The following is a 12,453-nucleotide window of genomic DNA, read 5'->3' as shown; positions in this document are numbered from 1 at the left end:
TGTCCTCCTCCACTACTGCTTCTTTCTCTGACTTTGGCTTTGGAAGGTCAATCCCTACTCACTTTCCTGAGCAATAGCTGATAATCCTCTCCTTGTACCTTCATTGTGAAGTTCCCCCTGAACAATGGATTTTCCCCCTTTGGTTCCTGGTGTCTACTAGTGCTTTTTTGCTACTATCTTACCTAGCCTGGGACACTTGGATTCCAATATTGGAGCCTACTCTTTTACTGTACTTACTGACCCTGCCAACTCCAAGCTCAGTCTCTTCCCAGCCCAGATCTTACTAGGTGGCATAACTGAGTACTATGGAGGAATACTTTCCTGTTAACTTTAACAGTGCTGATTACATCCAGATAGGGTGGGGTAAACTTGTTTCTCTCTCTGAGTCTGGGGGAGAATTTGGCTTGAACTCTTGTGGGTAGAGATGTCAGAGCATCTAACAGACCAGTGATTGATCCCAGGAGGTAGATCCAGGCTAAGGATCCTCCAAAGCAAGGGTCTTGTTTGTGAACTCTGAAAATAGTCACTTCTACTAGCAACTGTATTACTTGTTTTATACTTCTTGTCTGTAATCCTTTAACCTTGAGCAAAATTTTATTCATAAGTTTTGGCTTCCCATTAGCTGTGCTTCAGGGATTTTAGTGGAGGGTCTGTCTCACATAGATGGAAATGCAAAGGGAAGAGCAGTGGTTCCATTTTTGAGGCTACAGAGGAGTTGCAGTGGGAGAATTATAAGTGGGGACAGCTGTACTTGGCAATGTGGCAGGCTCATGCCACAGTAGGAATGTGGTACCATAACAAGGTTCTCATACCAGAAAAACATAAGCATACCTGAAATACAATCTGGGGAAGGGAACTGTCAGGTAGTTTCCTTCGATCAATCTAACAAGATTCACTATAATTTTCATAGGTAGGAGAAGTGTGACCTGCGACCTTATTTTGTAGTTACAGGTTGTTAAAGCCTGGAAATTTGGGATAGGCCTATTAAAAATTATCTTGCTTGTTTTGGTCTAACATTCCAGTCTAGTAAGATCATGTTGAATTTTGTTCTGATCATCTATCATATTAATTTTTCTTTTCAGTTATAATTTGGTTCATTTAAAAACATGATTTAAAAAAACCTTTAAGTCAAGAATAAAAATGTTAATTCAGGATGGTGACTTGTGGCACTGCACTGTCGTCTTCCCTGCAGTTAGAGAATTATGGCTAAATCTATGGTTTCTAAAATCTACTCTTTTTCTTCTTTTTGAGCAAAGGAGATTGTCTTCTGATTTCAGAATTCTGGCACCCCTCCCATTGTCTATAGATTCTCTGACATTTCTGGTAGTGACTCAGAAACAATCTCGGAAAGTTCCTTCCGTGTCTCAGAATGTAATTCATCAGGGTTTGGATATCTGGACTTGTTTAACGTGGCTAATTGTTCCTTTCTAATCTTTACCTGTTGGACACTCATTTACTGAAAAGTAAACTGTTAAAAGATTAAGATACTTTTAGTGTGGATAGAAGGCTGAAAACACCTTGCACAAAATAGGTGCCCAATAGATGGTGAATGGATGGTTGGATGATTATAGGATAATTGAATGAGTCAATGAGTTTCTGACCAGTGTGAGTGTCTATCTAATGTTGGCGACACAACTAGGGTATTGTTGGTGAAAGTATTTCTTTACTAGAGGAATGAGATTTCTGATTTAGGCAAGTTATTATAAGTTTACAACTTAAAATCGTGCTTCCAAGATGGCTGAATAGGAACAGCTCCGGTCTACAGCTCCCAGCGAGATTGATGCAGAAGATGGGTGATTCCTGCATTTCCAGCTGAGGTACCTGGTTCATCTCATTGGGACTGGTTTGACAGTGAGTGTAGCCCACAGAGGGTGAGCTGAAGCAGGGTGGGGCATCACCTCACCTGGGAAGTGCAAGGGGTCAGGGGATTTCCCTTTCCTAGCCAAGGGAAGCCGTGACAGACTGTACCTGGAGAAATGGTACACTCCTGACCAAATACTGTGCTTTTCCCACAGTCCTAGCAACCAGCAGACCAGGAGATACCCTCCTGTGCCTGACTCAGCAGATCCCATGCCCACAGAGCCATGCTCACTGCTAGCGTGGCAGTCTGAGATCAATCTGTGATGCTGCAAATTGGTGGGGGAGAGGGGTCCACCATTGCTGAGGCTTGAGTAGCTCACAGTGTAAACAAAGAGGCTGGGAAACATGAACTGGGTGGAGCCCAATGCAGCTCAGCAAGGCCTACTGCCTCTATAGGTTCTACCTCTGGGGGCAGGGCATAGTAGAACAAAGACAGCAGGCAGCTTCTGCATACTTAAACATCCCTGTCTGACAGTGCTAAAGAGAGCAGTGGTTCTCTCAGCACGGCGTTCAAGCTCCAAGAACGGACAGACTGCCTCCTTAAGCGGGTTCCTGACCCCCGCGTAGCCTGACTGGGAAACACCTCACAGTAGGGGCTGACAGACACCTCAAACAGCCGGGTGCCCCTCTGGGACAAAGATTCCAGAGGAAGGATCAGGCAGCAATATTTGCTGTTCTGCAGCCTCTGCTGGTGATACCCAGGCAAACAGGGTCTGGTATGGACCTCCAGCAAACTCCAACAGACCTGCAGCTGAGGGATCTGACTGTTAGAAGGAAAACTAACAAACAGAAAGGAATAGCATCAATATCAACAAAAAGGACATCCACACCAAAACCCCATCTGTAGGTCACCAACATCAATGACCAAAGGTAGATAAAATGACAAAGATGGGGAGAAACGAGAGCAGAAAAGCTGAAAATTCCAAAAAACAGAGCACTTCTTCTCCTCCAAAGGATTGCAGCTCCTCTCCAGCAAGGAAACAAAACTGGATGGAGAATGAGTTTGATGAGTTGATGGAAGTAGGCTTCAGAAGGTTGTTAATAACAAACTTCTCCGAGCTAAAGAAGCATGTTCTAACCCATCGCAAGGAAGCTAAAAACCTTGAAAAAAGGTTAGATGAATGGCTAACTAGAATAAACAGTGCAAAGAAGACCTAAAATGGCCTGATGGAGCTGAAAACCACAGCACAAGAACTTCGTGACGCATGTACAAGCTTCAATAGCCAATTCAATCAAGTGGGAGGAAGGATATCAGTGATTGAAGATCAAATTAATGAAATAAAATGAGGAGAAAAAGTTAGAGAAAAAAGAGTAAAAAGAAATAAATAAAGTGTACAGGAAATATGGGACTATGTGAAAAGACCAAATCTATGTTTGACTGGTGTACCTGAAAGTGATGGGGAGAATGGAACCAAGTTGGAAAACACTCTTCAGGATATTATCCAGGAGAACTTCCCTAACCTAGCAAGGCAGGCCAACATTCAAATGCAGGAAATACAGAGAACACCACAAAGATACTCCTTGAGAAGAGCAACCCCAAGGCACATAATTGTCAGATTCACCAAGGTTGAAATGAGGGAAAAATATTAAGAAAAGCCAGAGAGAAAGGTCGGGTTACCCACAAAGGGAAGCCCATCAGACTAACAGCAGATCTCTCAGCAGAAACCCTACAAGCCAGAAGAGAGTGGGGGCCAATATTCAACATTCTTGAAGAAAATAATTTTCAGTCAAGAATCTCATATCCAGCCAAACTAAGCTTCATAAGTGAAGGAGAAATAAAATCCTTTACAGACAAGCAAATGCTGAGAGATTTTGTCACCACCAGGCCTGCCTCACAAGAGCTCCTGAAGGAAGCACTAAACATGTAAAGGAACAATCGGTAGCAGCCACTGCAAAAACATGCTGAATTGTAAAGCCCATCAACGCTATGAAGAAACTGCATGCATTAACGGGCAAAATAACCAGTTAACATCAAAATGACATAATTCAATATAACAATTCAAACACAACAATATTAACTTTAAATATAAATGGGCTAAATGCCCCAATTAAAAGACACAGACTGGCAAATTGGATAAAGAGTCAAGACCTATTGGAGATCCACCTCACGTGCAAAGATGCACATAGGCTCAAAATAAAGGGATAGAGGAAGATCTACCAAGCAAATGGAAAGAAAAAAAAAAAGCAAGAGTTGCAATCCTAGTCTCTGATAAAACAGACTTTAAGCCAACAAAGATCAAACGAAACAAAGAAGGCCATTACATAATGGTAAAGGGATCAATTCAACAAGAAGAGCTAACTATCTTAAATATACATGCACACAATACAGGAGCACCCAGATTCATAAAGAAGGTCCTTACAGACCTACAAAGAGACTTAGACTCCCACACAATAATAATGGGAGACTTTAACATCCCGCCATCAATATTAGACAGATAAATGAGACAGAAGGTTAACAAGAATATCCAGGAATTGAACTCAGCTCTGGACGAAGTGGACCTAATAGACATCTACAGAACTTTACACCCCAAATCAACAGAATATACATTCTTCTCAGCACCACATCACACTTATTCTAAAATTGACCACACAATTGGTAGTAAAACACTCCTCAGCAAATGTAAAGGAACAGAAATCACAACAAACTGTCTCTCAGACCACAGTGCAATCAATCAAATCAGAACTCAGGATTAAGAAACTCACTCAAACCCCCACAACTACATGGAAACTGAACAACCTGATCCTGAATGACTACTGGGTAAATAAGCAAATGAAGGCAGAAATAAAGATGCTCTTTGAAACCAATTGGAGAACAAAGACACAACATACCAGAATCTCTGGGACACATTTAAAGCAGTGTGTAGAGGGAAATTTATGGCACTAAATGCTCACAAGAGAAAGCAGGAAAGATCTAAAATTGACACCCTAACGTCAAAATTAAAAGAACTAGAGAAGCAAGAGCAAACAAATTTAAAGTCTAGCAGAAGGCAAGAAATAACTAACATCAGAGCAGAACTGAAGAGATAGAGACACAAAAAACCCTTCAAAAAATCAGTGAATTCAGGAGCTGGTTTTTTGAAAAGGTCAACAAAATAGATAGACCACTAGCAAGACTAATAAAGAAGAAAAGAGAGAAGAATCAAATAGATGCAACAAAAAATGATAAAGAGGATATCACCACCAATCCCACAGAAATATAAACTACCGTCAGAGAAGACTATAAACACCTCTACGCAAATAAACTAGAAAATCTAGAGGAAATGGATAAATTCCTGGACACATACACCCTCCCAAGACTAAACCAGGAAGAAGTTGAATCTCTGAATAGACCAATAACAGGTTCTGAAATTGAGGCAATAATTAATAGCCTACTAACCAAAAAAAGTCCGGGACCAGACAGATTCACAGCCAAATTCTACCAGAGGTACAAAGAGGAGCTGATACCATTCCTTCTGAAACTATTCCATTCCAAAGAAAAAGAGAGAATCCTCCCTATCTCATTTCATGAGGCTAGCCTCATCCTGATACCAAAGCGTGGCAGAGACATAACAAAAAAAGGAGAATTTTAGGCCAATATCCCTGATGAACATCGATACAAAAATCCTTAATAAAATACTGGCAAACCAAAAGTCAGCTTCATCCCTGGGATGCAAGGCTGGTTCAACATATACAAATCAATAAACGTAATCCATCACATAAACAGAACCAACGACAAAAACCACGATTATCTCGATAGATGCAGAAAAAGTCTTCGACAAAATTCAACAGCCTTTCATGCTAAAAACTCTCAATAAACTAGGTATTGATGGAACGGATCTCAAAATAATAAGAGCTATTTATGACAAACCTACAGCCAATGTCATACTGAATGGACAAGAACTGGAAGCATTCCCTTTGAAAACTGGCCCAAGACAAGGATGCCCTCTCTCACCACTCCTATTCAACATAGTGTTGGAAGTTCTGCCTAGAGCAATCAGGCAAGAGAAAGAAATAAAGGGTATTCAGTTAGGAAAAGAGGAAGTCAAACTGTCTCTGTTTGCAGATGACATTATTGTATATTTAGAAAACTCCACTGTTTCAGCCCAAAATCTCCTTAAGTTGATAAGCAACTTCTGCACAGCAAAAGAAATTATCATCAGAGTGAACAGGCAATGTACAGAATGGAAGAAAATCTTTGCAATCTACCCATCTGACAAAGGGCTAATATCCAGAATCCACAAAGAACTTAAACAAATTTACAAGAAAAAAACAACCCCATCAAAAAGTGGGCAAAGGATACGAACAGACACTTCTCAAAAGAAGACATTATGCAGCCAACAGACCAATGAAAAAATGTTCATCATCACTGGTCATCAGAGAAATGCAAATCAAAACCACGATGAGATACCATCTCACACCAGTTAGAATGGCGATCATTAAAAAGTCAGGAAACAATAGATGCTAGAGAGGATGTGGAGAAATAGGAACGCTTTTACACTATTGGTGGGATTATAAATTAGTTCAACCATTGTGGAAGACAGTGTGGTGATTCCTCAAGGATCTAGAACTAGAAATACCATTTGACTCAGCAATCCCATTACTGGGTATATACCCAAAGGATTATAAATCATGCTACTATAAAGACACATGCACACATATGTTTATTGAGGCAGTATTCACAATAGCAAAGACTTGGGACCAACCCAAATGTCCATCAATAATAGACTGGATTAAGGAAATGTGGCACATATACACCATGGAATACTATGCAGCCATAAAAAAGAATGAGTTCATGGCCTTTGCAGGGACCTGGATGAAGCTGGAAACCATAATTCTAAGCAAACTATCACAAGGACAGAAAACCAAACACCGCATGTTCTCGCTCATAGGTGGGAGTTGAACAATGAGAACACATGGACACAGGGCAGGGAACATCACACACCAGGGCCTGCTGGGGGTTGGGGGACTCAGGGAGGGATAGCATTAGGAGAAATACCTAATGTAAATGACGAGTTGATGGGTGCAGCAAACCAACATGGCACATGAATACCTATGTAACAAAACTGCACGTTGTGCACATGTACCCTAGAACTTAAAGTACAATTTAAAAAAGAAAAAAATAAGTTTACTACTTAGGATGTTATAAATCAAATGCCAAGCTGCTTCCTTTAGCTAACAGGAATGCTATTTTAGCTAATTATAAATTAGAATCTAAGTAGATTATGTGAAAAGACCTGACTCTCAACTTTTAAACTAGCAAAATGAGGTTAAGATTTTCTTGTCTGTAAACCTAATTAATTTTATTGCTTATAAGTATTATCCATCACAGTCATTTTTATGATTTCATTTAGGTGACAAGATATTTAAAGATATGTGGTGTATAATTGAAAACAAAATAAAAGGAATACTTGGATGAAAATATTGGGAATGACTACACAAAATATCTAAGGTCCTCTTCAATCTAATAGTTGACATGTTTTAAAAATCAGCTTTATTGTGGTATAATTTATATACAACAAAACGCACCCATCTGAAAGTGTGTATTTCAAAAAGTTCTGACAAAAGGACATATCTTCCCCTCCACTTGAAAGAGAAACACTAGTTAATAGATGAAGATTATGAAAAATTTTGGATTCTGTATTATACTGTTTTTAATAGGAAGCAATTTTATTTGAACCCTTCATGTTTAGCTTCAATATTAGTGTCCTTATCATCATTATTATCGTCACTGTTTGTACCATTTGTTGAGACCTCTAACAGAATTTTTCAGGGCACATCATCTTTATCTCTAAATTATTTGAACCACAGCACTTTTAAAACCTGACCATGGTGCTATCACTGCCTGCATATCACATTAGGCATCTAGATTTTTCCTTTCATTTTGTAGGCAAATAATCTCTACCACAAAACCTACTTTACACATTATTTTATAATGTGTATTAGCTAAAATAGCATTCCCATTAGCTAAAGGAAGCAGCTTGGCATTTGATTTATAACATCTTAAGTAGTAAATATAATATAGGCATCAATTCACATGATTTTAAAACTTTAAACTATACAAAGGTATACAGTGAAAAGTCTCCCTCCCACCCATATCTCCCATCTGCTCAGTTGGTCCCCCAAACTCGAAACCACTGTTTATAGCTTCATGTGTATCTTTCCAGAGTTTATTTATTCAGATATGAATAAATATAAATGTAAGGTCTTAATTCCCCACTTACAAAAAGACTCTGGCATCCTTTTATACTCACTATCTTTGTCTAGCAATCAGTTGGCCATACCTTCTTTTACTTTTCTTTGGAAAAGGAAATCCTTTTTTTTTTTTTTTGTAAATAACTTCAGCTCATTCAGACTAAACTTTCCTGAAATAAAACATAAGGATTCTGGCTATTCTTTAGTTATGTTCATTCATTCATTTAATTCAATTATTCAGCAAAGATCTACTGATTTTCTGTGGTGGCAAAAGTCCTGTACTCAGTTCTTGGAAGATTACAAAGATGATAGACCTTATCCTTGAAGAAAACATAGTATAGTGGAAGATAGAAGCTATGAATCTAACTACTATGAAAGATGCATAAAATATCACAGCAGTTCAGAGAAGGGAGAGATTAGTTAAATGACATGGATCAAAAATGGTTCTGGGATGAAAATGACCTTAGAGCTGAGCCCTGATAGTTGGGTTTATGTACCTGTGTAGATGGGGTAAGGGAAAAGAAAGAACATTCTATTTTATAACTTAGTACTCTTGTTTGCAAGTAATAGAAACTCAAAGTAGTTTTTAAAAAATAGTGCAAAGGGAGGAGGATATATGTTAGCTCCTGCATCCAAAACACAAGACAAAACTGAACCCAACTTTGGTGTCAATAGCATACAAATATTTTACCAGTCTTAGCCTTTTCTGTCTCTCCTTCCTCTATTCTTTTTCTTTTTCCTTGAGCCTCCTTCCTGTAATAGGTGATATGGCTGTAGCATCATATTCTTACTGCTCTCAATCCAAGAGTACAGAGAAAACTGCTCCTCTACTTCTAATTCATAAATTTCTGGAAAGGACTGGCCCAACTTTGTGGTTATACCTCACTGTGGGTTGAGGGAGTGGGAGGTACTGTTTGGTGGCCTCAACCAAAACACACTGAGTTGGGAAAGAACAGTTCCCCAAGTGTGCTGCTACAGAAAAAGGCAGGAAGGGATGCATGCAGGCATCAAGTGTGAAGGTCTATTTACACCTGCATCATGAGCAAAGTCATGAAGGTAGCAAAATGCATTCCATGCTCTGAATATGGTAAGAAGTTCAGTTATGTTTCAGAAGAAGGCAGGGACAAGGGTGAGGCAAGCGAGGCATGTATGGTGCAAAATTTAAGGGAATACTAATTCTTAGATGCCAACCCTGAACTTGCAGGACCTTGAGAGTGAATGCCTCCTTAAATTTTGTACCTTAGTCACCTTGCTTGCCTCAATTTAATCCTGGCCCTGTTTAGAAGGACAGGATGCTTCACAGAGTTGAAGATCAACAGGTTGAGTAGTTTGAGGACCACGTAAAGTGACCTTTGAGGCAACTGTCTTAATGTAATGATGTGAGTAAAAGACAGGTTGCACAAGGTTAAGGAGTAAATACCTAGAGAAGAAACTGAGGCAAAGAATGTAGGCTACTCTCTCATGAAGTTGGGTGGTGAAGAGAAGAAATTGCTTCTTGAGGGGAAAACTTGAGGAGCCTGAAAAGGTTTTTGCTTTATTTTACTTTTAATATTGGTGATATCTGACTCCCAAAGCAGTCATCTACTTCAATGGAATGATTTGAAGGGTACTTGGCTCTTTTCCAACCAAAAATAATTTTCTACTAGCCTGCTAGTGGTGTCTGAATTGCTACCATTAGTGATTTGGGGTTATTGAATTAAAGGATTATTTCCTAACAGATAGTAAGTACTCTCCCAGGCCCCCATCTGTAGGTAATTCATCAAGCTTTTAGCAGCTCTATTTGCATGTTGATGTGAATTGGTTTATCTGATTTTTGTGACAACTGAGAATAGATTTTGATAAATGGAGGGTGAAGAACATTGAAGGACTTCTGACAGTTTAGGATGGGGCACCTGTAAGCAGACAAGGTGAAAGACCTCCAAAAGGAAACAGAAAGGTAACCAGGTTCAAAGGGGTAACCTGTGTACCTCACAGTTCTACTCAGGGCCAGCTCTCCAGTTGCAATCTTAAACTCTCTCTCCCTCCATCTGTGAGCCATTTTTTAAAACAGGATTTCAGTAGAAACTTATCAAAACTTTCTGAGAAAATACATTATGTCTCAGGTAATAGAAAAGTGTAATGGACTTGGAGTCAGAAAACCTGTTCTCATCACTCACTCACTGGGCCTGTGCACAGGTAGAATTACCTTGGAGCAAATGACACTTTAAGATTCCTTACTTGCGGCCTGGCGTGGTGGCTCACGCCTGTAATCCCAGCACTTTGGGAGGCCCAGGCGGGTGGATCACGAGGTCAGGAGATCGAGACCATCCTAGCTAATATGGTGAAACCCCGTCTCTACTAAAAACGCAAAAAAATTAGCTGGGTGTGGTGGTGGGCGCCTGTAGTCCCAGCTTCTCGGGAGGCTAAGGCAGGAGAATGGCGTGAACCCAGGAGGCAGCGGAGCTTGCAGTGAGCAGAGATCGCGCCTGGGCAGCCTGGGCGACAGAGCAAGAGTCCATCTCAAAAAAAAAAAAAAAAAAAAAAGATTCCTTACTTGCACAGGTCTCTTCCAAGACCCTGGAAGTGGTTCTAGCAATATGTTCACATAATCATGCAGTTTTTGAAAATTTATAAAATAGGCAATTTAACAACAATAGATCATTGTCTCTTTCCACTCCTATTTTCCCTCTGTCCATTTCCCTTCGTGTTGGGTTTCAGTGGAGTAACCATAGTCATTTTTGGGAGCTGGTAGTTAAAGGGAACTTGAGTTCGATATACAGTTAGTTTGAGTTTAGTGTTATATTTTTATGATTTGCTGTTACTTCTTTGTAAGTGTAATACCTTGATCACAAACTAGTTAATGAATGTTGTCAATGCAAAGATTATTTAATGGGTTATTGCTCAAGGAAACTTGCAGTGTCCTGAAATTTTACTGCCTATATATGGAAGAAATTTCATTGAGGCTTTCCCATATTTGATGCAAATCCTAAAAATAATATAGGGCATTACCAATAATGAACTATGAAACTGCGAGAAACTTTTCCAAGTTATCAATAATAAAAATATTTAAACCAACCCATAGTAAAGACTGAATTATCTTTCTATTTGAGGTTGTATAATAAAATTGTCATACAAAGGAGCAATTAAAGAATATACAGAAAAACAGTAGGGAAAAAACAATTCTAGAGGTATGTAAGACAGTTAATGAAATGATTTTATTCCTTGCCTGGATTTTGTGGTTTGTTGTGTTGCCAGGTTAAAAAAATTGTAATTATTGTTATTTATTTTTTGTGCCCTATTTTGTACTCATAATTTTGTATCTTTAGTCTTAAAGAGTACCCCTGCCCTCCAAATAGTGTAAGCTTCAAACCCTACAAAATCTGGATTCCTTGCTAGTCTTGTGACTTTGAGCAAGTAATGAGCCCCAGTTTCCTCATCCGGAAGATGGGAACCGCCCCTATCCGCTGATTTACCTCACAGGGTTCTTGTGAGGAAGTGAAATAGTGCAAGTGAAATGTTTATTACTAGCTATAAAAAGAGTCATGTGAGTGTAACTGAAGTGAGATCACTACTTTCTTCTCAAAGAAATGAACCTTGCATTTTCCCCAAAATGTTATGTTACCTTTTCAGTGATCGTACTTTATACTCGGGGATATCCTGACTTTCACGATGGGCCAGGATCCCTTTGGAGAGCATCACGGAGATGACAAGCAGCCATAGGCAGAGTAAAGAAGCAAGGAAAGGATGATGGTATGTGAGCACAAGCTCCTCCAATGCCATTGCTGGAAAACCAACATATTGTGTCCTACCTACTGGGGGTGGTGAGTGGAAGCTGCTTCTAGTACTAAGGAAAGCATTTAGCATTTAAATTCAATATTACAAATATGTACATCTATTAAAAACAATTTTTAAGGGGAGTTGTACAGCTTATTTCTCTGCCTTAGCACTTAACAGGAAAAATGGGGAAAGGGAAGTTCCATTCACTGAACCCCTATTATATGTGAGGGTCTGTGCTAGGTGCTTTACATGCATTAACCCAATAACACTCACAATATTCCTGGATATTATCGACCCATTTTGCAGAAGTAAAAACTAAGGCTCAGAGAGTTGAGTGACTTCTCAAATTCACAGCGATTAGGTATTTCAAGCCAGGTTTGTCTGATCCCACCTTCTCAGGTGCCAGCCCATTGTCCACAGACTGTGTCCAGTATAGTTTTCTTTTTCCTACTTGCTTTCTATTTTAAATGGACAAATTCATTTCATACAGTCACAAGTATCTGCAAAAATAATTTATTTAGATAAGATATACATGCATAGGTCTTCAGTTCAAATACATAATTTAGCAGGAATTTATAGAAAGTCAGGAGTTTACCCAATGCCATGGAAAATGCTTTAAATGGTGATTAATTTAAATGGGCAAATCTTTCATAGGAATCTTAAATA

Source organism: Theropithecus gelada, chromosome 7b (genome assembly GCF_003255815.1).
Source record: "Theropithecus gelada isolate Dixy chromosome 7b, Tgel_1.0, whole genome shotgun sequence".
Classification (NCBI taxonomy): domain Eukaryota; kingdom Metazoa; phylum Chordata; class Mammalia; order Primates; family Cercopithecidae; genus Theropithecus; species Theropithecus gelada.
This window is presented reverse-complemented; position numbering follows the sequence as displayed.